The following is a 27,362-nucleotide window of genomic DNA, read 5'->3' as shown; positions in this document are numbered from 1 at the left end:
TAGACAGTTGAAAAATGGCTTTAAAATCCCCGAGTTTACAAAAACTCACATACAAAATTCTTTCAACCATGATGGCATCCTTGTGATCATTTGTTCTCTGCCCCATCTGGCCACTCTTGTTTCGAAACGATTTTTTCCTCTTTCTTCTGGGAAGTTACAGTATTAAAACTTCATTTTGGTCGTTCTTCTCATTTGCCGAAGAATAAAAGAGCGGCACACAAGAGCAATGATTACGGAGCCAACCATATCATTTAAGCTGACAGACCTTCAAGGATCACGCTGGGAAACCTGTTGTTCGACCAGGGCTCTCCTCCTCTGCAGGCCCCTTTTAGTCTGAGAAGATGGTTATTCATAGGCAGTGCCAGTCAGCGAGCAACTTTGATCAGGAGACCATTGAGGAAAGCAAAACTAATGTTTGAAAGCAAAGAAGTGTGAAAGTACAACAGATTGTTTTCCCCGATTAAAATGTAGTGAAAGAGGTTTATTTTAGGTTGATTTAACCATCTCACTGCAGAATTGATAATAATTCCACAAGTTCCTTTCCAATCAGAAGTTTAAGTAATAAAATTGCCTTAGATTTGTAAATAATAGGCTTGTGATAACCTGTAACGCCCTTTCATTTTAATTCCCTTGCTCCAACGCTTGCTTCCACAAACACCAGTTCTCTCAGAAAGACAGAGGAGGGAGTATAACAGAGTCTGTCAACAGTTTTGAAATGAATGAGATCTCAGCTATAAGCAAACGCAATGGGGGTCATTTTAACTTTGGCCGCTGGTGTAAAATGGATGATATCAAATTGGCGCCTTGTGTAAACCACGGCTGATTCAGCTTTCCAGGGAAGTCAAAGGAAGGAAATATCGGGCGTGGTGTATAATGGGCGACTAATTGGATTTCCTCCATTTTACGCAATTGGCAATGGTTAAAATTAGCCCCAAAGTGTCCTGTTTGCCATTCATCATGCAGAGCCAGTCTTTCAAAGCCAGATAAGAACTGATTGACTCGCCGCACAGGCGGTGGGCAACTGATGGACCCGTCACAAGGACCAACCACACAGGCAGTGGGAAACTGATGGACTGGTCACACAGGCAGTGGGCAACTTGATGGACTGGTCACACAGGCAGTGGGCAACTGATGGACTCGCCGCACAGGCAGTGGGCAACTGATGGACTCGCCGCACAGGCAGTGGGCAACTGATGGACTCGCTGCACAATCAGTGGGCAACTGATGGACTCGCCGCACAATCAGTGGGCAACTGATGGACTCGCCGCACAATCAGTGGGCAACTGATGGACTGGTCACACAATCAGTGGGCAACTGATGGACTCGCCGCACAGGCAGTGGGCAACTGATGGACTCGCCGCACAATCAGTGGGCAACTGATGGACTGGTCACACAATCAGTGGGCAACTGATGGACTCGCCGCACAGGCAGTGGGCAACTGATGGACTCGCCGCACAATCAGTGGGCAACCGATGGACTCGTCACACAGGCAGTGGGCAACTGAAGGACACGCTGCACAGGCAGTGGGCAAGTTCAGATTGCAGCAACACCAGGTGCAGCATATTGGGGCGAAGGACACGTCTACATCAGTATCCTACTGCAGTGCCTCGTGATGAATTGGGATACCCCATCCTTCCTATTTGTCCAAAAGTATGGACAGTAACTTTAAAACAGTATTCTGACCTGCACTGCCAGGACATTCATCAAGGCATCTATTCCTAGAATCTTGGGCAGAAAGGGACCTGACCTTCCAAAATAAATTCATGCTGAACAACAAATCTGGAGCTGGTTATTCTATTGTTGTGACATGCATAATTGATTTTTAGAAAACATTTTCTTTGCAGTTTTGTTTTTGTGCCCACTCTTGCTGAGGGCTGGTTCCATGGTCACTGTTGGCCCTCCTGTACCTCATCCAATGTAGCTTTCAGTACAATAAAAACAGAAAATGCTTGAAATACTCAGAGGTCAGGCAGCAACTGTGGAGAAATAAACAAAGTTAACGGCCAGAATTTTTACCATGGAGTCGGGTCGGGTTCGTGCGGGCAGCGTAGCGGGATTGCGATGTTCTGATCAGCGCGCTCTTCAGGGCGACTTTAACTTAACGGCCCTGCTTAAAGTAGTCACGCATGTTTCTCGGTCTGTTATGTTCAGAATAAATCCACAGGACTGTATTGCAAGCTCAAACTGTTGTGATCTTGGTCTCTTCAGACTCCAGAGTGGAGAAGCAGCATGGTGAATCACCTTTTATACCTACTTGCCCCAGGGTGCAACGGTGACCCTTAGGTCTCCCACAGGTGTGCCGCCTAGTGGCAAGTCTTACATTTTGGTAAGGTTTACATACATACATAACATCACTCCCCCCCAAAGTATTATGTGCAAGTTATTTGTAAATTGAGGTGATCTGGCATCCTGTGTCCCCGGGTCGATCGCCTAGGTTGAAGTCCTGATGTGGTGGGTTCATCCTTGTGGTTGACGGTGAAGTCGATCATGTTCGTGGGTCACTGGGGGCCAGGTCCTGTCACAGTGGTTCTTGGTTATCTGTAGTTCGCAGTTTGGTCTAGTCCAAATAGCTTTTCGCTTTAGCCCCGTACATGGTTTCACAATCAAACGCTCCGTTTTCATACACTCCATTCCTCCCCTTGGCTAACGCGGTGCTAGTGGCCCAACAGGGGCCCTGAACACAGTCTACATCACTTACTCTGATGTTGCGTGGGGGGGCCGTGCGATCACGGTACGTTCCCTGCTGATGGTTTGCGGAAGGCTCGGTTCTGAATGATTCTGTCTGGTGACTGCGTAGCACCCAGGATAGCCGGATCTGTAGGGAGTCTACCGTGACGCACGTGGTGCTTGGTTTAGTGATTTGGGCTGCCTGCTCAGGGCTATTGTCACTGACGCTGAGGTCTAGCAAGCCTAGGATGGCCGCAATGGCCTTGAGACTTTTGGTAGTGGCGGGAGGCCTAGTGGTCCCAGTGAATCCTGGACCGTAGTATGGGGGCCCGGACCATGACTGTGTGTAACCGGCCTGCCTTACTTTGCAACGTTGGGATGGGCCTATCGTCTTTGCGACGTAAAGGTTGCAACATCCCGTCTAGCAGTTCACTTTTGGCAGGCGGTAACATGGGATCCTGGCTGGTCCAGGTCCTAAACTGGGGGGCCGTTACGGTCGACCCCTCGCTTTCTAGCACTTCCACGACCGTGAGTGGGTCTGCAGGCTGCGCTGTTTCCACCCCGGTGATGGGCAATGGTAGCCAACTGAGGGCATTAGTACCATTCTCAATGGCGGATCATGTTACAGTGCACAGACAGAGTTAGGCATTCTCGAAACAACGTATCGATAATGGTGCCTCTGCTTTCCCAAACTTGTGGGATGGGCAGCTTGTCTGACTCGAGCACATGTTGGGACACTCTTTGGTACATCTCTTTAGTCCCATGAATGCAGGCTGCTGCCTTGGTTAACTTATTGGATATATGTTCAATCGTTTGGGGCTTGCCCACTACTTTTGCTTGCTGCACAACACTCCCGATCCCGTGCGGTAACATATCACTTGCTATGAATACTTTGTTAAATATATATACAACTGGTTGGGGTTTGCCCGCTACTTCGGCTTGCTGTACAACACACCCGACCCCGTGTGATAACACATCACTTGTTACAAGTACTTTGTCAGATACACATACGACCAGTTGATGTCGCCCGCTACATTGGCTTGTTGTAAAGTCCTTCCGACCTCATATAATGGTACATCATTGGCCGCGAAAGACCACTCACATGGGTTACATAGTGCAAACAACATATTAGAATGCGGTGGGTTCCTGGTCTTCTCAGCGGCCGCCCCTTTACCTTTGCCCCAAACCCAGTCGTCTTCCTTGCTGGGCGACACATTCCTCCGTTCCGTTGCGACGACCTCCTGTGGTCTGGACACTCTCTCGTCCCATGGTCTGGATGCTCTCTCGTCCCGTGGTCTGGACGCTCTCTCGTCCCACGGTCTGGACGCACCTTCGTCCCGTGGTCTGGATGCACTCTCGTCCCGTTGTCTGGACGCACTCTCGCCTCGTGGTCTGGATGCACTCTCGTCCCGCGGTCTGGACGCACTCTCGTCCCGTGGTCTGGACGCACTCTCGTCCGTGTCCGTGATGCCGACTGCCGCGATCTTCCTCCCCAGGGATTTTGCCTCTGGCATCGGAAAGACGAATTCAGATCGTTTCGGCCGGAGTCCCACTCCGCATGGTCGACCTGGAGCCTCTTCCATCGTCGCGAAGAGGTCGTCGGCTTTGGTGGTGGGTACCGCGCCTGTACCGCTGCTCAGTTGATCTTCACCTCCTCGTGGTCGTGATGAGTGGCCTGTGCCTCGGGGATCTGCAAATGGATCTGCACTTCGATGCCTGGTTCAGCTGAAGGTGGGGGTTTGCTCAGCCTTTGCAAAAGGGAGACGTCGTTCGCCGGAGAAGGTACACAGAGATCTTCCCAGTTCCATCGAATCTTCCCCATCCACCTCCTACCAAGCAGCATTTGCCCATCACCTGACAAAATCCACAGTGGTAAATCGTGCACTGCTCCCTCATGGGATACTCTTATGTCCGCACTGCCAATAACTGGCATCAGTTCCTTGGTGTAGGTGCGCAGCTTTGCCTGAATCGGGATCAGCTCTGGTCGCTGTGCTTCGTCGCCCCACAGCCTCTCGAATGCCTTCCGGCACATAACTGATTAGACACGGGGGCGAGTCAGTTCCATGGAGACTGGAGTGCCGTTAAGTTCAACTTTTAACATTATCGGAGGGCTTTTGGTGATGAAGGTGTGTATTCCGTATACTTCTTCATCCTCAGGTTCAGTTGCCCTCTCCTGCTCGTTCATCGTGATCCTCGCTGGATCGGTCATCCTCTCCTGACTCTGCCACGTGGTGAGTCAGAGATCGTTTGCACATTCGCTGGAGGTGCCCCATTGTTCCACAGCCCTTCTACACATCGGGTTTGAATCGACATTGATGAACTCTATGGCTGCCCCCGCAGCGGCAACATGGTGCTAATGGATACACATTCATGCCCCATGGCGGACTCTGAGTCACTCTAGGCCTAGGTCTGGCCTCTGCAGTCATGTGGGCGCTGCCCTGTGCCATTCTGTCTGCTGAAAACATTATTTTATGCACAGTACTTGCCAGTGAGCTTAGATTCTGTGAAGATACCTGTTTCATGTTATCGCTCGTGGCTATAAAGGCTTGGGCTATCGTGATAGCCTTGCTCAGATCTAGGGATTCGTCAGAGAGCAGTTTGCAAAGAATGGCCTTGTGGCCAATTCCATGCACGAAAACATCCCGCAACATTTCCCCCAAGGATCCTGCAAATTTGCACTGTCCCGCAAGGCGTCTTAGGTCAGCGACAAAACTTGCCATGTTCTGGCCCTCAGAACGATGGTACGTGTAAAAGCGATACCTGGCCATCAGGATGATCTCCTTTGGCTTGAGGTGTTCCCTAACCATCGTACACAGCTCTGTGTAAGACTTGTCTGTTGGCTTGACCGGTGCCAGCAAATCTTTGAGGAGGCCATATATCAAGGACCCACATACGTTGGCCAATTTGTTGGCCACAAAGCACTGGTCGAGGTGCTCAACGAAGACTTCCCAATCATCACCCTCAACAAATCTCTCAAGAATACCAACGGCAGCCATTACCGCGTAAAAGTTCGTGATCCGTTACTCGTCGGCAATTTGTTTTCTTCAGAATAAATCCACAGGACTGTATTGCAAGCTCAAACTGTTGTGACCTTGGTCTCTTTATTCAGACTCCCGAGTGAGGAAGCGGCATGGTGAATCACCTTTTATACCTGCTTGCCCCAGGGTGCACAGGTGACCCTTAGGTCTCCCACAGATGTGTCCCCTAGTGGCAAGTCTTACATTTTGGTAAGGTTTACATACATACATAACACGGTCCAATTAAATAAAGCGGGTCTGATGACATCATCGATGACTTCTTTCCAGCGCCGATATTTAAAGCAGCCTTGCATACAACTCATTTGAAGGTTGCTGTAGGCGAGATCAAGATCTGAGTACTATCCCAAACGTTATAACATGGGTACACAAAGGCAGAGGGCTGCACCCAGATTTAGTATTGCATCCCTGCATATTCTGGTGGAGGCAGTGAGAGCATGCAGGGAGGTCCTGTTCCCTGCAGATAGGCACAGGAGACCTCCCAAAGACACCAAAAGGGCCTGGCTGGATGTCGCAGAGGGGGTCAGCAGCAGCGATGTGGTCAGGAGGAGCTGGATCCAGTGAAGGAAACGATTCAATGATCTCAGGAGTTCAGGAAAGGTGAGTGCAATGCTACACACACCTTCATCCTGATGTGCCTGTCACCACATCCCCATCACTCTACCTTCCCAAGCCTACTCTTGTACATCATTCCTCACACCAACGTACCTTGCACATCCACCCATCCCTCTCTATGTACATAGTCGCATCCCCATCTCACTAACCACCCCTGACACTCACCCTCATTCTAATGCAATCAAGGCAAGTAACACCACAGAGGGAGACCATTTGGCAATGTCACCCTCTACATCCATTCCATCACTTGCACTCAAAGTTCTCTTCTTTACTTCCTTGCGGGAGAAAAGACCCCAGAACACGTGGGAGGGGCAGAAAACTGGAGGTGGTCCTCCAGTATTTACCCAACAACACCAGCAGAGGAGGGGGGCCCTGGAGATATCGCGAGTTGCGTAGCTACTGACGGTGGGAGACAGAGAGAGAGTGGGACATCCCAGCAGCCTGGTGATAGAACTACATCTCATACAGCCACATGGCATACAGCTGTCACTCATATGGTGACTGATGTCAGCAGCCAGTGAAATTTCATCATGGGCTTAATGATAACATTGCCCATTCTTAATATAACACTTTTAAATCAACTCTTTACTCTCCCATGGGTCCATCATGTGTCCCCCCCCCCCCGCCTCCCCCACACTGTCCAGCTGCAGGAGGAAGACAACTCCTCAGAGGAACCTCTGAGGGTGCACCTTCAGCAGACCCAAGCGCAGCCAGCAGCAGCACAGATGCGCACACCTCTGGGTCCTGTGTGAGATAGAGTAGTGTTTTCACCTGCTGTCTCACACTTCACAAGTGAGTTGACACGGGCAGCCGGGGAGGGTTCTGGGCGGAGGGCGCTGGTCGCTCCGCCCTGCTGCATGCAGACGCTGAGCCTCGAGGGCCATCGAGAAAGAGAGTGATCCTGGAGGGGCAGCTACAATTGTAGGAGGCTCTGGCAGCTTTTACAGCTGTGGTGTCTGCAAATGTGCAGAGGACGGAGGAGTCCATCTCCAACATGCGCACCACAGGCTCCAAAACCCAGAGGACACCCGCTAAAAGTGTCTTAACGAGTCGCAGCAGGGAAGTGAGCAGCCTGCCTCTACCTCTGCTGAAGCCACAGGGGGTGCACCTCGTAGAGGCACTCGGAAAAGAAAAAAGACACACGGGAATGCACATGGGTGTACGAAAACATGTTAGTGTTAAGTTTCAGTTATTTTGATGACACACATAAATGTCTTTCTTTGCACCACTTTCCGGTCTTGCCCATTTTTGCCTCAAAGCTTGGAAGTGGCTTTGTCACTTGGAGTGAATGGTGAGACATTACTTAACCTCGATCATTGGGGGGGTTTGGATGAAAGGAATGGCTTGGTCATTGTAGGGATGCTTTATGGTGTTGTTGGGGGGTGGAGGGAGTTTAGTACACAGCATGTGGTAGCCATATGGGTGCATTGGAGCAAGTTAAGTAAATCTGGCCAAGCCTGCTGGTGCTAACTCCACCTCAGGATCCTCCTGCTCCTCTTCCTTGTCTTCCGCTGGCTCCTCCTCTGAAGAGGCTGTGCGCTCTGAGTCTTGCTGCTCCTGCAGCTCCAATCCTTGCTGCTGCGCTATGTTTTGCAGCGTGTAGCAAACGTTAATGATTCTGGAAACCCTGGTTGGTGCATACTGAAGGGCTTCTCCAGATCTGTCAAGGCGTCTGAAGCACATCTTCAGCATGCCTATTGTCTGCTCTATGACACACCTGATGAACATGTGACTTGCATTATAACGCTCCTCAACCTCAGCACTTGGTGTCCTCAAGAGTGTCATGAGCCCCGTCTTCAGTGGATAGTCCTTGTCTCCAAGCAGCCAGCTGGTAAGTGTATTTGGAAGAGCAAAGAGCTGAGGGAGGGCGGACTGGCGCAGCACGAAAGAGTCATGCCAGCTGCCAGGCAATCTGGTGCACACGTGCACGATGATCTTTTTATGGTTCCAGACGAGCTGCACATTGAGGGAGTGGAAGCTCTTGCGGTTCACAAACACTCCTGAGTGATGATGGGATGCCTTGATGCCACATGTGTGCAGTCGACGACACCCTGCACCTGTGGGAGGCCAGCCAGAGCCGCAAAGCCAAGCGCCCGCTCAGTAACACTGGCCTCATTAGTGGCAAAGTTGACATCATTGTCTGCCCTGTGTATCATGGCAGCTGTCACAGGAGGGATGCATCTGTGGGTGGCCCACTACAAGATCCTGCAAATATCCTGAGGTGAAGAAGTTGAGGGCGGTGCTGACTTTGACAGTCACTGGTAAGGCATGTCCACCTGGTCCTCTGGGCAGCAGGTCTTGTTCCAGCAAGCTACAAATGTCTGCGACGACCTGGCACGATAGACTGAGCCTCCTGAAGCACTGCTGCTCAGTCGTGTCTAGGAAGCTCATTCTCTGCCTGTATACACTGTGTTGGGGGTATCACCTCCTGCGAGATGCACCCCTGTGGTGCCCCCCTCTTTCCTGTGGAGCATCAGATGGTTGAGGAGAAGGCTGCTGTTGTGGTTGCTGCTGCTGGTGCTGGGGCTCATCTTGGTCCGATTCTGAGGTCCAAGGTGAGACAGTATAAGCGGCACCCATGCTGATGTAGTAGATGGCAGGCAAAGTGGAGATCAGAGGGCCAATCCCTCAATGTTCTGATACTGAATAGCAATTCGGTGAGCGTGGCTTCTGAGATTTCAAAAATGACCTGCAAACTGCTGGCACCTAATTCTGTGGACAAAATGGAGTCAACGAGAGCCTTTGCATGAGGCAAGTAATGAGGTGTAATGGGGGAGCATTTATGTGCTTTTCCTAGCTGCCAATGAATGAACTCTCAGAATGGCCACCCCTTCACAGCAAGGTACCCGAGCTGCGTGAATCCCGTGCTCCTGCAGTTAAATTAAAAAGCTGGTGTTAAAAACCCTCTTCAGGGTCTATCAATAACCAGTTGATTACTCGAATCAAGTCACCCACCTCTGCCGATCGGGTCTGTGCCGCCCGAGTTAAATGCGCGAGGCAGCGGGATGACGGGGGGGGGGGGTTCTCGACGCACTGGCAATTTGCGGGATTTTACTGCCCGCCCCCAAAACCACACGCTCGGCAACAGGGAAATTCTGGCTAACTTTTCAGGTCGATAACCTATCGCCAGAACTGCAATAAGTTAGAGATTTAACAGTTTTTAAGCAAGTACGGAGACAGGGAAAGGGGAGGGAGGGAGGGAAGAACAAAAGGGAAGGTCTATGATAGGGTGGAAGGCAGGGGAGATTAAATGACAAAAGAGACGATGGTGCAAAGCAAAAGGGGATGGCAATGGGACAAGTAAAGGCAGAAAAGATGGGTCTAGAGGAGCTGAAAATGGCAACACCAGAATCTGCTGTCCGGTAAAATGGGAACAGTGGTTACGATCTACAGTTGTTGAACTCAGCGCTGAGAAGTTAATTCACCGTCCCACTCCCACTCTGATCTCACTGTCCTCGGCCTGCCACACTGTTCCAATGAAGCTCCATGCAAGCTTGAGGAACAGCACCTCCTCTTCCGATTAGGCACTTCACGCAATCTGCCCGACTCAACATCGAGTTCAACAATGTTACATCTCTAACTTTTTCCAGTTCTGACGACAGGTTACCGACCACTCTGTTTCTCTCTCCACAGACGCTGCCTGACCTGCTGAACATTCCCAGCACTTGCTGTTTTTATCTCAGATTTCCAGCCTCCGCAGTATTTCACTTCAGCTTTCAGGGCATGTGCTCTGTACATGTGTCATCATCATCATCATCATCATAGGCAGTCCCTCGGGGTCGAGGATGACTTGCTTCCACACTAAAAATGAGTACTCAGGTGACTGATGAACTCATTTTAAACGGTGGAAGATGCCTGTGCATGGGTTCTTTTAACGTGGGATGGCCGTTGCACACCAGCCACCACACGGGTTTGACGGAGCACGGTCTTAGTCCAGTGGCAAGGGGATCCAAAACGATTGGAGACCAGGCGCCAATACATGGTGTACTTCATAAAACACAGCAGCATGGCACTTGTGCGACTGCAGCTATGATCGAGGAGTTGCGTGCGCATTGTCGGCTAACTCTGCACAGATCCGTGACCGAACCTGGGCTTTCAAGAGTTAATTAGTTCAATACAGTACTGTTGTGCACCTTTCATCCCATTCAAAATGAAACAATTATGTTTGGGCTGGAACAAATCAGATTTAGTCAGGACTGGCTGACAAAATTAAAAAAGATAATTACAAAATAGATTTAATTAAATTTTATTGATCAAAGTCTAACCATGTTAACAGGTTTTATTGAAGTTTTTCTCTTCATTTTCCAGTGAATGCTTCAGTGTTTGTAAACCAAAGCATCACCCGAAAATACATTACAACAAACATTTGACCATGTCACAAAAACAATTAATTTTACAAAGCAGGACATGCTACTTAAGCTTCTCAGAACCCAGTTGATTCTTCAGCTATCATAAAACAGTTATACAGATTATATTCTTTAACGTTTAGATACAGACTATTACTTCCATTAGTAGATTCCCAGCACAAGTTTCATTTGCTGGTCTTTTGCTTATAGTTATTAAAATAATATTGTTCCATTTAAGCAAAACAAAACAAATAGCAGCACCACCAGAGTTTTGGAAGGTTTAAAGCCACACCGTGAGTAAATTGATTTCGGATGTGATTTAATGGCTGTATTACACTGAATGGCAGGGTTGAAGTACACCGTGGGACTCATTCTGGAGTCCAACAACTGGCTCATCAATATCCTATCACTTGTCCTATAGCTTGGTATTGATTTTTTTCAGTTCTCATTCTGAATTACTCAGTCATGTACAAATTACAAAGTGTGTGGCAAAACACACTGTTACATAGAATACCACAGTGACAGTGTATAAGTAGGAAAGATAGCAACAAGATTAAAGCACTGCCAGTAACAGCAAACATTGATTAGCCATTTGCGATGTGGGGAATTCACTTTGTTTTCTCGGTCTTGGTGAAGGGTGGCAGTTCAAATGGGCTAAATGCATCATGAAATTGTTCAACTCATTAAGCCAGGATTGGTGTTGATTGTAGGATAATATCAACAGTCTAACCTCTTAAGGGCTGTAATAGCTGTGTTACACAAGTTCAGATAATGCGATTAAAATTAGAATTGTTTTTAAATCACCGACTGGAATAATGTATCTTGCCAATATTACAGAATGGAAAATTGAGCAAGCAGTGACATTTTGATGGAGCTACTCAAAGATGAAGGATGCAGTTTGGTAGAGTACTGTTCATGCAGGCTTATTTGTCAGTAATGGAATGTGTTAGGACATCAGACGGGATGTGTTCATTCAACAAACAGTCATAGCTTCTTGAGTCAGGACTGCATGCTTCCAAAATGGACAAAAAATGACCAGGTCACATGATCTAAAGACACACACGACAGCAAGCCAATGCAAAGTTAGCATATTATGCTCGTCAATCAGTAATGAGATCGTAAAAAAAAAATTTAATTTGGTGCAGTGGAAATTCAATACCCAGAGAACATTAAAGGTAATTTGCTATCTTGTCAAATCTTTTATATATTTTCTTTCAACAATGTACTAATCAAATTCATGACTACATAATTGTTTACATAAGAGTGCATCACATTTTATTAATATAAAAGGTCTGCATTCTTTAATCAGCATAGATTTTGTAATTTAATGTTTTAATTCAAAAAGAGAAGAGATAATTTGAAATGTTTATATATATTTATTCATAATTTGCACGATCTGAGGAAATTCCAATCTTTGTTTTATTGAGGAGACACTGCTGGACTATTGAGGTGGCTCAGTGGGTAGCACTCTCGCCTCTGGGTCAGAAGGTTGTGGATTCAAATCTCCCTCCAAAGACTTGAGCACATAATCTAGACTGACACACCAGTGCAGTACTGAGCGAGTGCAGCCCTGTCAGAGGAATTCTTTGAGGATATAATGAGCATGGTGGATAGAGGTGTACCGATGGATGTGGTGTATTTAGATTTCCAAAAGGCATTCGATAAGGTGCCACACAAAAGGTTACTGCAGAAGATAAAGGTACGCGGAGTCAGTGGAAATGTATTAACATGGATAGAGAATTGGCTGGCGAACAGAAAGCAGAGAGTCGGGATAAATGGGTCTTTTTCAGGTTGGAAATCGGTGGTTAGTGGTGTGCCACAGGGATCGGTGCTGGGACCACAACTGTTTACAATATACATAGATGACCTGGAGGAGGGGACAGAGTGTAGTGTAACAAAATTTGCAGATGACACAAAGATTAGTGGGAAAGCGGGTTGTGTAGAGGACACAGAGAGGCTGCAAAGAGATTTAGATAGGTTAAGCGAATGGGCTAAGGTTTGGCAGATGGAATACAATGTCGGAAAATGTGAGGTTATCCACCGTGGAAAAAAAAAACAGTAAAAGGGAATATTATTTGAATGGGGAGAAATTACAACATGCTGCGGTGCAGAGGGACCTGGGGGTCCTTGTGCATGAATCCCCAAAAGTTAGTTTGCAGGTACAGCAGGTAATCAGGAAGGCGAATGGAATGTTGGCCTTCATTGCGAGAGGGATGGAGTACAAAAGCAGGGAGGTCCTACTGCAACTGTACAGAGTATTGGTAAGGCCGCACCTGGAGTACTGCGTGCAGTTTTGGCCACCTTACTTAAGGAAGGATATACTGGCTTTGGAGGAGGTACAGAGATGATTCACTAGGCTGATTCCGGAGATGAGGGGGTTACCTTTTGATGATAGATTGAGTAGACTGGGTCTTTACTTGTTGGAGTTCAGAAGGATGAGGGGTGATCTTATAGAAACATTTAAAATAATGAAAGGGATAGACAAGATAGAGGCAGAGAGGTTGTTTCCACTGGTTGGGGAGACTAGAACTAGGGGGCACAGCCTCAAAATACGTAGGAGCCAATTTAAAACCGAGTTGAGAAGGAATTTCTTCTCCCAGAGGGTTGTGAATCTGTGGAATTCTCTGCCCAAGGAAGCAGTTGAGGCTAGCTCATTGAATGTACTCAAGTCACAGATAGATAGATTTTTAACCAATAAGGTAATTAAGGGTTATGAGGAGCGGGCGGGTAAGTGGAGCTGAGTCCACGGCCAAATCCGCCATGATCTTATTGAATGGCGGAGCAGGCTCGAGGGGCTAGATGGCCTACTCCTGTTCCTAATTCTTATGTTCTTATGTTTATTTCATTGCTCTTTGTGGGATCCGTGCAAATTGGCTGCCGCATTTTCTACATTGCAACAGAGCCTACACTTCAGCAGTACTTTATTGGTTGTAAAGCGCTTTGGGATGTCCTGAGGTGGTGAAAGTCACTATATAAATGCAAGGCTTTTTTTACTTTTTTGCAGCATTGATAATACACTTATGCAACAGAGAGAGATCTCAGAGAAAGAACCAGGAAGGACATCCTCAAGTGAGAAACAAGTTTGAATATTCCACTCATGTGACTGGCATCGTTTGGGTCCACTTTGGTAACAGTTCAAAATACATTGCACAGGGCAGACTGTTAAAATTCATGGGATAGATAGAGCGTCCATTTTGGGCATAATCATTGATCCGGGCACAGATTGCATCCAAAATTGCACCCGTTTTGAGAAGTGTTTTTTTTCTCGAGTTTCTGCTCAATCTCATTTACATATTGCCGACCACAAAATCTGCCATGAACCAGCGCATTCAACATTTGCTTCAAAAATTATTCCTTGGTATATTTAAGAGTGGTAGTTTGCTACAGTTTGATTAATACAGCTGAAAATGGGTTATCACAAAATGTGTGCACTAGCCCAGCAGGCTGAGCGGCCCCCGGCCTGCGAGCACCATTGGAGCAAGCCGTGGAGCGGAAGGAGCAGTGTGGTGGCATATCACTCCAGGGAGCAGCACGTGCTGGAGCAGAAGAGCAACGGCAGTGAAGAGGGACGTCACCAAGATCCAGGTCGGTGATTGGAGTGTGGCAGATACAGCAGGAGCGGCGAGGTCGGGGCGAAGGAGCAGCGAGAGATTGTGGAGGGACATGATCGTGGGACAGGAGAGGCAAGGGTTCGGGGTCAGAAGAGGCGAGGGCCCAGGGGCAACATGGGCCAGCCCACGCTGCAATGTGTGTGTGTACTAGGTCCGTGCAGCAGAGCTGGCCTCCAGTCGTCTTGGTTAATCCTTGCTACTGGACCAAGAACTAGCTCTGTCAAGCCCGTGTGGTGGCTGGTGTGCAACGGTCACCACACGTTAAAAAAATCCATGCACAAGCATCTTCCACCCTTCAAGATTTTGTTCGGGACCTGGAATTTTAGGTCCTTCATTGAAACTGTGAACTTTTTGACGTGGAAGCAAGTCATCCTCAATTTGAGGGACTGTCTATGATGATGATGATCACAAAAAATAAGCATTTTTAATCACTGGCTGGAATTTTGTCCAGGGGTAGGCGGGTTGGAAGCGCCTCTGAGGCCTGATTTGCATATGAGGCCTCGGATTCCCAACCACAGCCAACCAGACTGAGAGGCTGGCTGGCTGCGGATGGGTAGGTCTGCAGATGCGGTGAGGAAGGGAGGGGTCGGTCTGGGGTAGATATTGCAGGGTGGGGGGGGTGTCGGGGAACGACTGGCTCGATTGGGGTTTGTGGGGGGCGGTGTCGGAGAACGGAAAGGGAGGATTGGGGATTGGTAGGAGAGGATTGGGGAGGGGGAAGGGTTGGAAGATTGGCGAGCGGGGGGGGGGTCAGCCAGGGATCGGAGGGACGTTGGGGATTGGCAGGGGGGAAAGGGAGGATCGGGGCCAGCCACCCGAGGATTGTGGCTGGCCTCAGCATCATCGGAGGAGTCAAGGAGCAGGTTTCAGGGTGGGGTTTGCGGGCCTGGGGAGGAGATCGGAGGCCTCATGGTGGGGTCTCTGAACACGAGGGGTGGGTATGAAGTGACACCGGATCCAGGAGGTAGGTTTAAAGCCACTTACCTCCTGGATCCTCCAGTGCCCCCCCGCCTTGGTTTAACTGACGGGTTTCACGAATTGTGTGAAACATAGAAACATAGAAAGTAGGAGCAGGAGTAGGCCATTCGGCCCTTCGAGCCTGCACTACCATTCAATAAGATCATGGCTGATCATTCCTTCAGTACCCCTTTCCTGCTTTCTCTCCATACCCCTTGATTCCCTTAACCATAAGGGCCACATCTAACTCCCTCTTGAATATATCCAATGAACTGGCATCAACAATTCTCTGCGGCAGGGAATTCCACAGGTCAACAACTCTCTGAGTGAAGAAGTTTCTCCTCATCTCAGTCTTAAATGGCCTACCCCTTATCCTAAGACTATGTTCCCTGGTTCTGAACTTCCCCAACATCGGGAACATTCTTCCCGCATCTAACCTGTCCAGTCCCGTCAGAATCTTATATGTTTCTATGAGATCCCCCCTCATCCTTCTAAATGCCAGTGAATAAAGGCCCAGTTGATCCAGTCTCTCCTCATATGACAGCCCAGCCATCCCTGGAATCAGTCTGGTGAACCTTCGCTGCACTCCCTCAATAGCAAGAACATCAATCCTCAGACTAGGAGACCAAAACTGAACACAATATTCTAGGTGAGGTCTCACTAAGGCCCTGTACAACTGCAGTAAGACCTCCCTGCTCCTATATTCAAATCCCCTAGCTATGAAGGCCAACATACTATTTGCCTTCTTCACCGCCTGCTGTACCTGCGTGCCCACTTTCAGTGACTGATGAACCATGACACCCAGGTCTCGTTGCACCTCCCCTTTTCCTAGTCTGCCGCCATTCAGATAATATTCTGCCTTCGTGTTTTTGCCCCAAAATGGATAACCACACATTTATCCACATTATACTGCATCTGCCATGTATTTGCCCACTCACCGAATCTGTCCAAGTCACCCTGCACCCTCTTAGCATCCTCCTCACAGCTCACACCGCCACCCAGTTTAGTGTCATCCGCAAACTTGGAGATATTACACTCTATTCCTTCATCCAAATCGTTAATGTATATTGTAAAGAGCTGGGTTCCCAGCACTGAGCCCTGCGGCACCCCACTAGTCACTGCCTGCCATTCTGAAAAGGATCCGTTAATCCCGACTGGGACCCATTTATCCCGACCACATGCAGTTAAAAACAAAATGGAGGTGAAAAAAGAGGCTTGCAGCCTCATTACAATATTTAAATTGACGTACCGCCCCCCTGGGAGCGGTTTGGTTGCCCGTCCCAAATCCCGCCCCCATTCCGCCTCCCTGGAAGTGGGCAGGCTGGAGACGGGATCAGATTTTTCACACTTTAACTGCCACCACGCTCAAAACCCACCCGTTTCTTTTAGGATAAATTTCTGGCCATAGTGGCAATCCACCACCTGTGAGTAACCTGAAAATGACTTAACAATTATACATAAACATTTTCTAATTATACTGGGGTACAGCAGTTTGTTAATAAATTAAAAAAATTACATTCAAAAGCTTTTAAAACATATCTATTACTGTCCTTGCATCCAAAGATCCAGCTTAATGTTTAGAGCATCATCATAGATCTGCAAACGAGCACAATTAACGGGAACTCGCCATGGTGATTAATTCACCCTGGAGGTGTGGCCAGTTTTCTGGGTGGGGCCGGCTTCCAGCACAATGTTTTTCAAACTAGCGCAAAAGATCGGCGAAACTCGATTTGTACTGAACGTAATTTGCGCTTAAAATTCCGCGATCTTTTGCACGTGTTATGGCGATTTCGGGTGAATTGCGCTGAAAAACCAGCGCAACTGAGCGGAAACTCTACCCCCATAAGTTCATCATTGTTATTTACACTGCTGTTACGTATCCCATTAAAGGTTGTGGGATTTGTATCAGTGTTCACAGAGCAAAACAGTAGTTATATAAATGTTAAGCACTGACTTTTATGTATATACAGAACTATAACAGTAAGAATGAGTATAAAGAAAGTGCACACATGGGAACATAGTCTATCACGGTTAGCACTTTTCACCCAGCAAATGAATGGATGGCTCCTCTTTGATATATTACTTACACGTTACCACAGTTTTAATGATTTTGTAGTAACTGAAGTCAATATTGTAGCATGAAATAAATCTTAGCTGTCCAGAGCTTAGATGTGCGTCTATCGTACACTCAGAGAGATGCAGAGCAGAGCATCACCCATTTCACAATGTTGGTGCTATGATTATGTAAGCTTCACCTGTATGACAAAGATACATTATGGTTAGGAGAGGCCCTTCTTGCCCGATTGAAACTGCCCCAGCTCACCAGTGGAAAAGTCATCAGATATTTTAACTCTGTGAAGACTTTCAAAACTTTAGTGATGGGGGAAAAGTCGTATAAATACGCACAACATGTTTGGGAGGATTGCGGTACATTGAGGTTCATCACAAGTACAGTGTCCCGTCTGTGCAATGTTATTGACCCTGATATTAGAGATCCGCATTAACGTTATATTTACTCAAATAGAAGACTAATTTACACAATCCGCAGGTCAATAAACTCCTGTAGTTTTTGTGGTGTAACAAATGCTTTATGATTCTCCTATTCTAAGTATGAAGCAGTGGAATAAAAATCAATCCATTTTTTTATAGTGACTTTAAACCAACTTACATTTTGGCATTTCCCTCACCTATTTTTTATCGATGTCAGAGTTAGGGCAAGCATGAAGATTGCACATTCACGTGCTTTAATGTGTAATTAACCGGTGCTCCTTTGGGTATAGTGGCAGGATAGGCTCACAGGTAGAAGTCCACTTTAAGACCAGTGCTCCCTCATGCCGGCATGGACTGGTTGGGCCGAATAGCCTGTTTCGGTGTCGTATATTCTACGTAATCCTATGTAAACGCTAAAGCTTCCAATTCCTGCACTGCCATCTCATTTTATAATGGGTTTTGAGATTACAAATGTCAAGTCAGTACTGCTGGGTGATGATTGGATGGAATAGTTACATTTTATTACAACCAGATCATTTCAAAATTCCATCTGTGTTTTGTTACACACCTTTAGTGTATAATTATACTTTAAACCCACGGTTCTCTGTTACATAGGTAATCCTCAGCAGATAGAAGCTGCATCTACAGTCTCTAGGGCGACTGTTATTTTTGGCAATTTTTTGCCATTTTTTTGTGAAAAACCGGTCGGTGGGAAATTCAGAGACATCTTGCGGTGGCGGTTTTAAGTACTGCTGGGGAGTGGACCGCCGCCATGCAAGACTCGAAATATTGCTTTCGTCAAAAATTTGGCTCGGCGCGCACCAGAATTTAGGGCGAAAAATACCGGCAGGTAAAAAGCTGTGTTGCAGCCCTTGGATCAGTGGTAAATATGAAGACCTGCAAAAAAGGTAAGTTAAAGTTTTTATTTTATGGATCTTGTTAATGTTTTGTGATGTTTTATTTTTTGTTTTTGCAATTTATTTTTTGGTGTTTTCCGCCCTCCCAAGGCCTCTCTCGCAGTGGTATCGGCCTCGGAGTAAAGTTGCAGAGAATTCGTGGTTTGCGTCACGAATCGTCACGCAACGCCGATTTTTACCGCTGCACAAATTGAAGCTTGAATTTTAGGCCTCATAGTGGTAGCGAAGCCAAAGCGGTATTTTTGGCCAAAAAAATACTGTTTGCACCAAAAAATGAATTTCTAGCCCATTATAATATGTTTTATGTACTGCCAGATGTCTCATGGTGTTGCTTATGGCAAGTAGGTGAAATGTTGATTGATAAGGACAGTAATGCACAGGGTGTTATTTTTGTACGGTGTAGCTGTGCCTCTTTAAGGAACATGAGGGCTAACAGGAGTTCTCCCTTGGCCAATATATATCCATCAACCAACATCACTAAAACAGATTATCTGGTCATTATCACATTGCTGTTTGTGAGACCTTGCTCTGTGCAAATTTGATTGATTTTCTTTCTTTCTTATTTATTTTCTCTTTCTTTCTTTCTTATTTATTTTATCTTTTTATCTTTCTCTCTCTGTTTCTTAACCTAAGTCACTCCCGACTTACTACTGCTATAAAATGATGCCAATTTACTGCAAACCATTGTTATATTGTTACGGATTTAAATCTTGGCCAAACTCACAAAGCTGTCCACCATAAAAATAAAGAGTAGCAATAACTATTAATTCGAGTTGCATGTTTTCATTCAAGCATCTTCTGTGCATCCCCTCTTAAAACCCAGCTCCACATTTAGCTCTGCAAACTTCACATGAGTTACATGCACTGTGTCAGGCTTTTGTGGTGCATACCCACTACAATAATGGTTGTGTCACCCTCTCATACATAGGCTGATAGCCTGCAGTGCCATACGACGAAAACCTTTTGTGGGCACGCAGCAGTAATGATGGTGAGTGTTTCTGGTACAACTGGAATTGGAATGATTTCAAGTTTAACGACAAGACACAATGCCGGTCGCTTGTCACTTAAAGACCTATGGACTTCTGATTGTCTTGAATACAGCAACTTTGTCAAACAAGACTTCTTCCCCTGAGAACGCAGTGGCCCAGTAAATTATTAGCATTGCACTGAAAATTCATTGCGAGAAGCTTTTGTTGGCTTCAAGCTAAGGGGCACAAGAAAACAATATTTCTGCTAAATGATGTAGCAGTAAGTGAATGTTAGGTATAGCAACAGTGTTAAGCAGACAGTAGACGACATTGGAGTAAAAGTAAACTGATCTTAATTGGACCAGACTGTAGTATCTTCAAATCTGTCCTACCTCATACTAAATCCTAACTCACACTCTTGACACTGAATTGAGCTGTTACATGCATTCTCCCTGGTGTGGGACCTACTTGTGTTGAATCTACATGGGGGTCAGCATCTTATGGCTACTGGCCCATCTTATGATGATTACAAAAAGGATAAAAAACTGAATAATTATCAGCAACTCTTTGCAAACATCTACACACTAGCCACCTACCGTAGATGACATTTTCATGTGCCCAGGCAAGCAGTCTGATTATGTTTGCTAGCTCTGTTATGCTTTATAAATCAAACAAACATGAAATATGAAGTTTAACACAGATTTAAATGGTTTGGAAAGGAACTTATGTAATGCTAAATATTCCTCCCCATAAGGTTCATAAGAAAATCTCAGATCAGCGTCTTTTTTAGTTCTACGGATCATTTTGACATGGACATATCTCCTCATTCCTTCATCGTCGCTGGGTCAGAATCCTGGAACATCCTACCTAACAGCACTGTGGGAGAACCTTCACCACATGGACTGCAGCGGTTCAAGAAGGCTGCTCACCACCACCTTCTCAAGGGCAACTAGGGATGGGCAATAAATGCCGGCCTTGCCAAAGAATGAATTTTAAAAAATCTCAGTACTCCTTCAAGAGGCACTTAACGGACAGACCTACAACACAGGTAAGGTGTAGAGGGTGCCAGTGTTGCATCTGAGGGATGCCATCACACATCAAGCTGGCTGCCTGCAAGTGATACCATCTACGAATCTCCATTAGGGCACATCAAACAAAATTATATTTTTAGGAATTATTTTAGTGGTACTATCCCTCTCCCCCCACTGCCTGCAATATGTTCCACCTCATCAGTTTTTCAAACAAAGGTAAAATAAAGGCAGATTTGGAATGGGTTCTTGTTGCATCCAGAACTTAGTGTCATGTTCTATCCATTACAGATATCAGAGAGGGAGAAATCAACAGATGCAGGACACCCAAACCAAACCATGTATGAATAGGAACATAAGAAATTTCAGGAACAGGAGAAGGCCATTTGGCCCAAAATAACCACCCCTTTGTGGTTAGTTTCACCCGCCCCCCGCCACTTCTGCCTTCTCGCTCAATCAGCTCTTTGTCTACAAACAGAACTAGATATTGTTTTAACGCATTTATACTATTTGCTTCACTGGCCTATCAGAGTTTGCAACAGGGCCAAAGAGGATGGTTTCCCAATCTTTAACTAGAAGAAATGATGGTTTATCCAAGACTGGATGTTGTATGAGCAGGTTGACAATGGAGAGGCAGAGCAGGAATCTGGAGAGGTGTTGGAGACATAGAGTTGGGTATCATCAGCTTATGCGTTGAAGCTGACAAAATTTTTTTTTATTCGTTCATGGATGCGGACGTTGCTGGCAAGGACAGCATTTATTGCCCATCCCTAATTGCCCTTGAGAAGGTGGTGGCGAGCTGCCTTGTTGAACCGCTGCAGTCCGTGTGGTGAAAGTGCTCCCACAGTGCTGTTAGGGAGAGAGCTCCAGGATTTTGACCGTGCGACGATGAAGGATCGGCGACATATTTCCAAGTCAGGATGGTGTGTGACTTGGAGGGGTGCTTGGAGGTGGTGGTGTTCCCATGTGCCTGCTGCCCTTGTCCTTCTAGGTGATAGAGGTCGTGGGTTTTGGAGGTGCTGCCAAAGAAGCCTTGGCGAGTAGCTGCAGTGCATCTTGTAGATGTCAACGGAATATGTCGCCAAGGCAGCATGTAGATGAGGAGGAGGAAAGGGCCAAGGATAGATCCTTGGATGACTCCAGAGGTAATAGTGCTGGCTGGGAAGAGAAGTCTTTGCTGATAATTCTCTGGCTGCAATTGAATAGGTAAAAGTGGAAGCAAGCGAGGCCTGTCACACGAGCTGCACAACGGAGAAGAGGCTTTGGAGGAGAATGGAGTGGGAAACCTTCGCAAAGGCTGTACGGAGGTTGAGGAGGAAACTTGCACCATAGGCACAGGCACAGAGGGTGTCATTTGTGACTTTGATTAAGGTTGTTTCAGTGCTGTGGCAGGGCAAAACCCAAATTGAAAAGATTTAAGCATGGAGCTGCAGGGAAGCTGGGCACAGATTTGGGAGGCAACAACACATTCAAGGATTTTGCAGAGGAAAGGGAGGTTGAAGATCGGGTGGCAATTTGAAAGGACTAGGGCTCGAGGGTAGCTTTTCAGTACTTTGTATTAACATACTTTATTAATCAGATCTAAACTGTCTCCTCAGTTATCCTATCGGTTTTACCCATCCATCTTGCAGGTTTTATCCCTCTCTTTCTAATGTATTTTCACTGTCTAATTGAGCTGTTTCATTTTCTTTTTGTCTTCTTAATGCCCTTCAATAACTGACTATATAGATATACTTTCTCTCTTGTGGTACCAGTACTGTACACAGTACTCCAGGAGGGGTTAACCAATACAATACCAATATCATCTTTTTTGATTGGTATTCTTTTCCTCTGCTAACTCAACTCAGTACCGTGTTTGCCTTTTTCACCGTCGCAGCAAAATATAATAGACCCTGGTTACAGTCACTTTTGTTACAACAGAATTTTACTCCAATATGATCATCTTTCCCCACAAAACATTGAATATTAGTCTAATAAGTAATACGATAAATCTAAAATATGATGGTCCCTTTTCACAGTATTCGCTGCTGCTGCTCTTTGCTTTACTTCTCATTTAATGGTAGCTATGGACACTGACAACTGACTGACATGTCCAGACAATGATGATAAAGAGCATCCAGGAAAATGAAGTATAACTATGTGACATTAAAGATGGAATCGACAGTAACTTTGGAAGATGTGAATAGCGATAATGAAGAGTGACTGGAAAGAATTGACACAAGTGGTAATAGGTGAGAAGTGGCCATAGACTGGGCAATAGTGGGTTCTTCTGTACCTTATTATTAACCTCATGGAACCATACTTATTACATAAAATCAGTATTCTGGTAATACATACAATTAATAAATTTAATATAAAAGCTATCAGTCAAATACCAGAAAGTCTTATAATAGGGGCCGACTTTGGTGGACATACTGTCCACAGAATGCTCGCCTACCGCCGAGAATTGCAAGTTTGGTGGAAAACAGCTGCATACCGCCGATATACTGTCACAGCGCAACTTTGGTGAATGACATACCACCAATCGGTATGCACACTGTCCGCCGACATTGAAGACCCGACATACCGCCAGAAACTCCAACATTGGTGACTCACCGCCGATGTACCACCCTGAAGCATACCGTTCTGGAAAATGGGCAGTTATGCTTAGGAAAGTGGGCAGAGTGCGTGGTGCGTTCATTTGGACATCGGGACAAGCAGCAGCATTTGCAGATAAGCAGGAGCATTGGAGCACAGCACTGCAGTTGTATGTACAGGAAAAAACTCAATTTTAAAGCAAAGCAGCTTTTTTGAGGCAAAGTATAGGTTAGTTTGTTAATTTAAAAATCGGGAGACATCGTGAAAAATCGGGAACATCTGAGAGAAGCAACACCATTTGAAGGAGAACACTGAGGTTAGAATAAGTGGCTTTAAATAGTCAGTTTAAAACAAAGAAGGCCTTTTGGAGTACATTGGTTGATTTGAGTATATTGGAGGAAATCCCTGTCGATTACAATGGGGCCTGCATAATCTCAACCTGCATTGCTTACAAGGTTTCTAATGCAGGATATGTTAATTGAAGAAAATGATCAGGGTAATGTACTAGATCGGAGAATGAGGAGGAGCAGGCCTTACCCACCAAGGAATTTCAGTGTTAAGCGCTCATATTTGGACCTGACCGAGCAAGTGTGTTAAAAGATTGCGCTTTTAAAAAAAAGAGGTCCTAAATGAGATTTGCCAGCTCATTAAGGCAGACCTGCAGCCCAGCACTTCCAACATTACTGCACTCTCTGTGGAGGAGAAACTTACTGCGGCACTTTGCTTTTATGCATCCGGCTCTTTTCAGTCATCAGCTGCGGACATTTGCTGCATATCCCAGCACACTGCACATACCAACATTCATCAGGTAAGCGATGCACTGCATGCATGCAGAATGGATTTTATAAAGTTTCCATTGACCGCGGAGGTACAGAGTGAGAGGACATTGGTTTTGCACACATCGCTGGCTTCCCAAAGATTCAGAGTGTTAGAGACTGTACCGACATTGCACTGAGAGCACTGTTACAGGAGGCAGAGGCATACCGAAACCGTAAGGGATTCCACTCCCTCAATGTGCAGCTGGTCTGCGACCACTTACAGCGCATCATGGCAGTAAATGCCAACTTTTCAGGGAGCATCCATGATGCTCATATCTTAAGGGAGAGCAGTGTGTCCGACCTGTTGAAGTTTCAGCCAAAAGGAAAATGCTGGCTGCTGGCAGGACAAAGGGTACGGCCTCGCCACCTGACTAATGACACCCCTCCGGAACCCTCAGACACAAGCCGAGCAACGCTACACAAGAGCCATGTAGCCACACGTAATATTATTGAAAGGACAATTGGAGTGTTGAAGCAGCGCTTTCGATGCTTGGACCACTCGGGAAGCAGGCTGCAATACCACTCTGAGCAGGTTGCTCAGTTCACAGTGATGTGCTGCATGTTGCCTAAAGTAGCCATCATGCGGGGACAGGAATTGGCAGAGGGACTGCGAGACCACCGGAGGAGAGAATGCAGTGGACGGAGGAGGAAGAAGAGGAAGATGGGGAGGGGAGGGTGGAGGATGAGAAGGAGCTTGGCGATGAAGCCACGGCACCCCCACCCCCACCACTGCGTAGGCCTTGAGGAGAGTATGCCATCGCAAGATTGCTACGCCAACAGTTCATAAATGAACGCTTTGCTTGAATGTGGAGAGCTGCGCTTCAATTTATTCTGGACAGTGTGTTGGACCCTGCTGACTGCTACCCCTACCCCAAAGGTTTAACACTGTACAAGAGTGATTAAATTCAATTGGAACGTTTATGTAGAAATAGGAAAAATATAGAAGCATTTTAAAGCTTTGTAAAATGTTACTTTGAAAAACTGTTACAACTTAAAACTTGAAGTTAACTACTTTTTGAAAAACTGTTACAACTTTAAATAACTTTAACAACTTTCAATAAACATTTAACTTTTTATAACTTTCAATAATATTTTCCAAAGCAGCTTTACAATTAAGTGTACATGAAAACATCACTGTCCAAGACTGCAGCCCTGACCGCATACTGTCCCACCTTTTTTATCCTCGCCCCTCCCCTTGCCAGTGCCCCTGCCCACGGACCTCCCCATGGTGGCACCAAGACGGCATCCACCGATGCACCCCGACTGCTGTTGCAGTTGTTTGGGGCGAGACGTTGCAGGTGCAATGAATGCGAGCTCAGCAGAAGCTCCTGGTGTGGAAGGCACGGCTTCAGGGCAGGGAGCTACTGACAGCTCCCCACCCTTTGGTGCTATAGACCCGACCACTATGACATCGTGGGGTTCCGTGCCATATTCTGGTCCAATCGATTGCTGAATGACAACGGCGGAGTTGGTGTTTCGCTCCATCACAGTGATGAGAAGTGACATGTCCTCGGACTGTCGTTGGTTGAGCGCCGCGATGTTTGCGGCTATGGTAGCCATGGACGTGAGCAGCTCTCAATCTAAGTCCACGCTGTCCTGTGACAGATGCACCATGTCCTGGTATGCGCATGTCTGACTGGCAGCACCACTGGACCGTTGCTGCAACAACCTGCGTCGCTGCGATAAAGGCGCTGTAACTCTGGGGGTGCCTGGCTGCTGCACACTGCTCATTCCCGCAGAATCCTCGGAGCAATTGGGGAATCCGAGGAAGACAGCTTCGGTGCTGGACAATGTTGCAGCTGGGCAGGTGCCTTTGGTCTGTCCTACTATGGCACCAGATCAATTTCCACCTCCATTGGCTGGAGGAAGATGTGCTGTTCCTCTCCCTCTTCGTCTTCATCATCTCTGTGAGGGGTGAGGTCGCAAAGCAGGTGGGTGATGCCAGAGGAGGAGGCAGTGGGTTGGTCTTCTGTGCTGTGTGTACAGGGATGGTCTGACTCCTCCGACTCTGGAAGTACAAAACAGTAGATTAGTGCTTGGCACCAGGGGAGGGCTCAGGGTGGTGTACAGTCACATAGCGCAGTCTTACTTAAATTACTGCATTACATATCACAGACAGACAATACATCCACCAACATTGCAGTACATCACATGAGCTCAACATTACAGTTCAATCAAGTTAGATGGCAATACATGAGGCCAACATTACAATACATTATACGTTCGCAACACAGGCTGGGGATTGTATTGAACTGACCATCCTGTGTGGTTGGTGGCTCAGCTCCAATGTGTGTGGTGGCGCAGTTGGTATCCCCCACGAGTGACGGGGCAGATTTCTTCTTCTGCATAGATGAAAGTAAATCAAAGTAAATATCTTCAATCCATTTAACACCACACACACACACAGACAGAGACACAGACAGAGACAGAGACATGGTACATGGCACATGTGGGCTCCATAAATAAAATCATTACTCTTGCAACCCTCACCAGGTTGTTCCATCCCTTACGGCAGCGCTCTCCACTCAGTACCATTGTGCTTGTTGAGGAGACAGCCTCCCCGATCTTGTCCCATATTTTATTGTAGACCTTTGGAAGCGGCCTTCCACGGCCATCTTTTGTTAAATCAGAGTAGCTCTGCGTTATGTTTTCCAGCAGGGCAGGTAGCTCTGTGTCATTGAAGGCTGGAGTCCTCAACCTTCCATCCTTCTCACTATTCCAGCGCATAAACATTTTCTTCACGGGTTACATTTTGATATTAATTAGTGTTTTGATGATTTATAGTATTATTATTAGCCTGCTGAATTATTATGATTATATTACCAACCAAAGCAGCAGCCTCACTGCTCCTTCTCACTGTCTCTCCTCACTGCCACTCTCTGCGCATGCCCAGATGATCCTTGACCCCCGAAATCGCAGCGAAATACAACTCTACAAGAAAAAGAAAAATTCGCGCATACGCAGTGCACCGCAATGCCGTCGATCAAGGAAAGCCTTTCTCCGGCTGCACTCCACTCTGCCAGATCGCTCGCTGTGCAACGCTCGCACAACGTCGACAGACCGCCGAAAAGAAAATGACCAAAGTTGAGGCCTTGTGTCTTGGCGGTCTTCCGACGGTGAAAAACGACAGACCGTCGCGATACTACCAGGAACTCGGCGGACCATCAGTAAGCACCAAAGTTGGCCCCAAAATCTCTTGTCAAGCCAGCCATTCTCTGTGGTAAGTGGATGTAATTAGATGCAAAACAATTATGGATAAATTATAACTTTAACATGCAATTAGCATTCAAAGCTGAATCAGGTGCTTATGAGTATTGGTTTTTTTAAATGTTA

The 27,362-nt window shown here is 46.6% G+C and overlaps 1 long non-coding RNA gene across 1 annotated transcript in view; it reads left to right on the top strand.

The window, feature by feature from the left end:
- The window catches only part of LOC139280507 (uncharacterized), a 105,753-nt gene that overhangs the window by 3,853 nt on the left and 74,538 nt on the right, over positions 1-27,362 (top strand). The window contains exon 3 of the long non-coding RNA XR_011596712.1: positions 26,923-27,249. This is a non-coding gene — a long non-coding RNA (uncharacterized lncRNA). The remainder of the gene's footprint in view (positions 1-26,922; positions 27,250-27,362) is intronic.

Source organism: Pristiophorus japonicus, chromosome 15 (genome assembly GCF_044704955.1).
Source record: "Pristiophorus japonicus isolate sPriJap1 chromosome 15, sPriJap1.hap1, whole genome shotgun sequence".
NCBI lineage: Eukaryota > Metazoa > Chordata > Chondrichthyes > Pristiophoridae > Pristiophorus > Pristiophorus japonicus.
The sequence above is the reverse complement of the archived record's forward strand: the minus strand, read 5'-3'. Positions and strand labels throughout refer to the sequence as shown.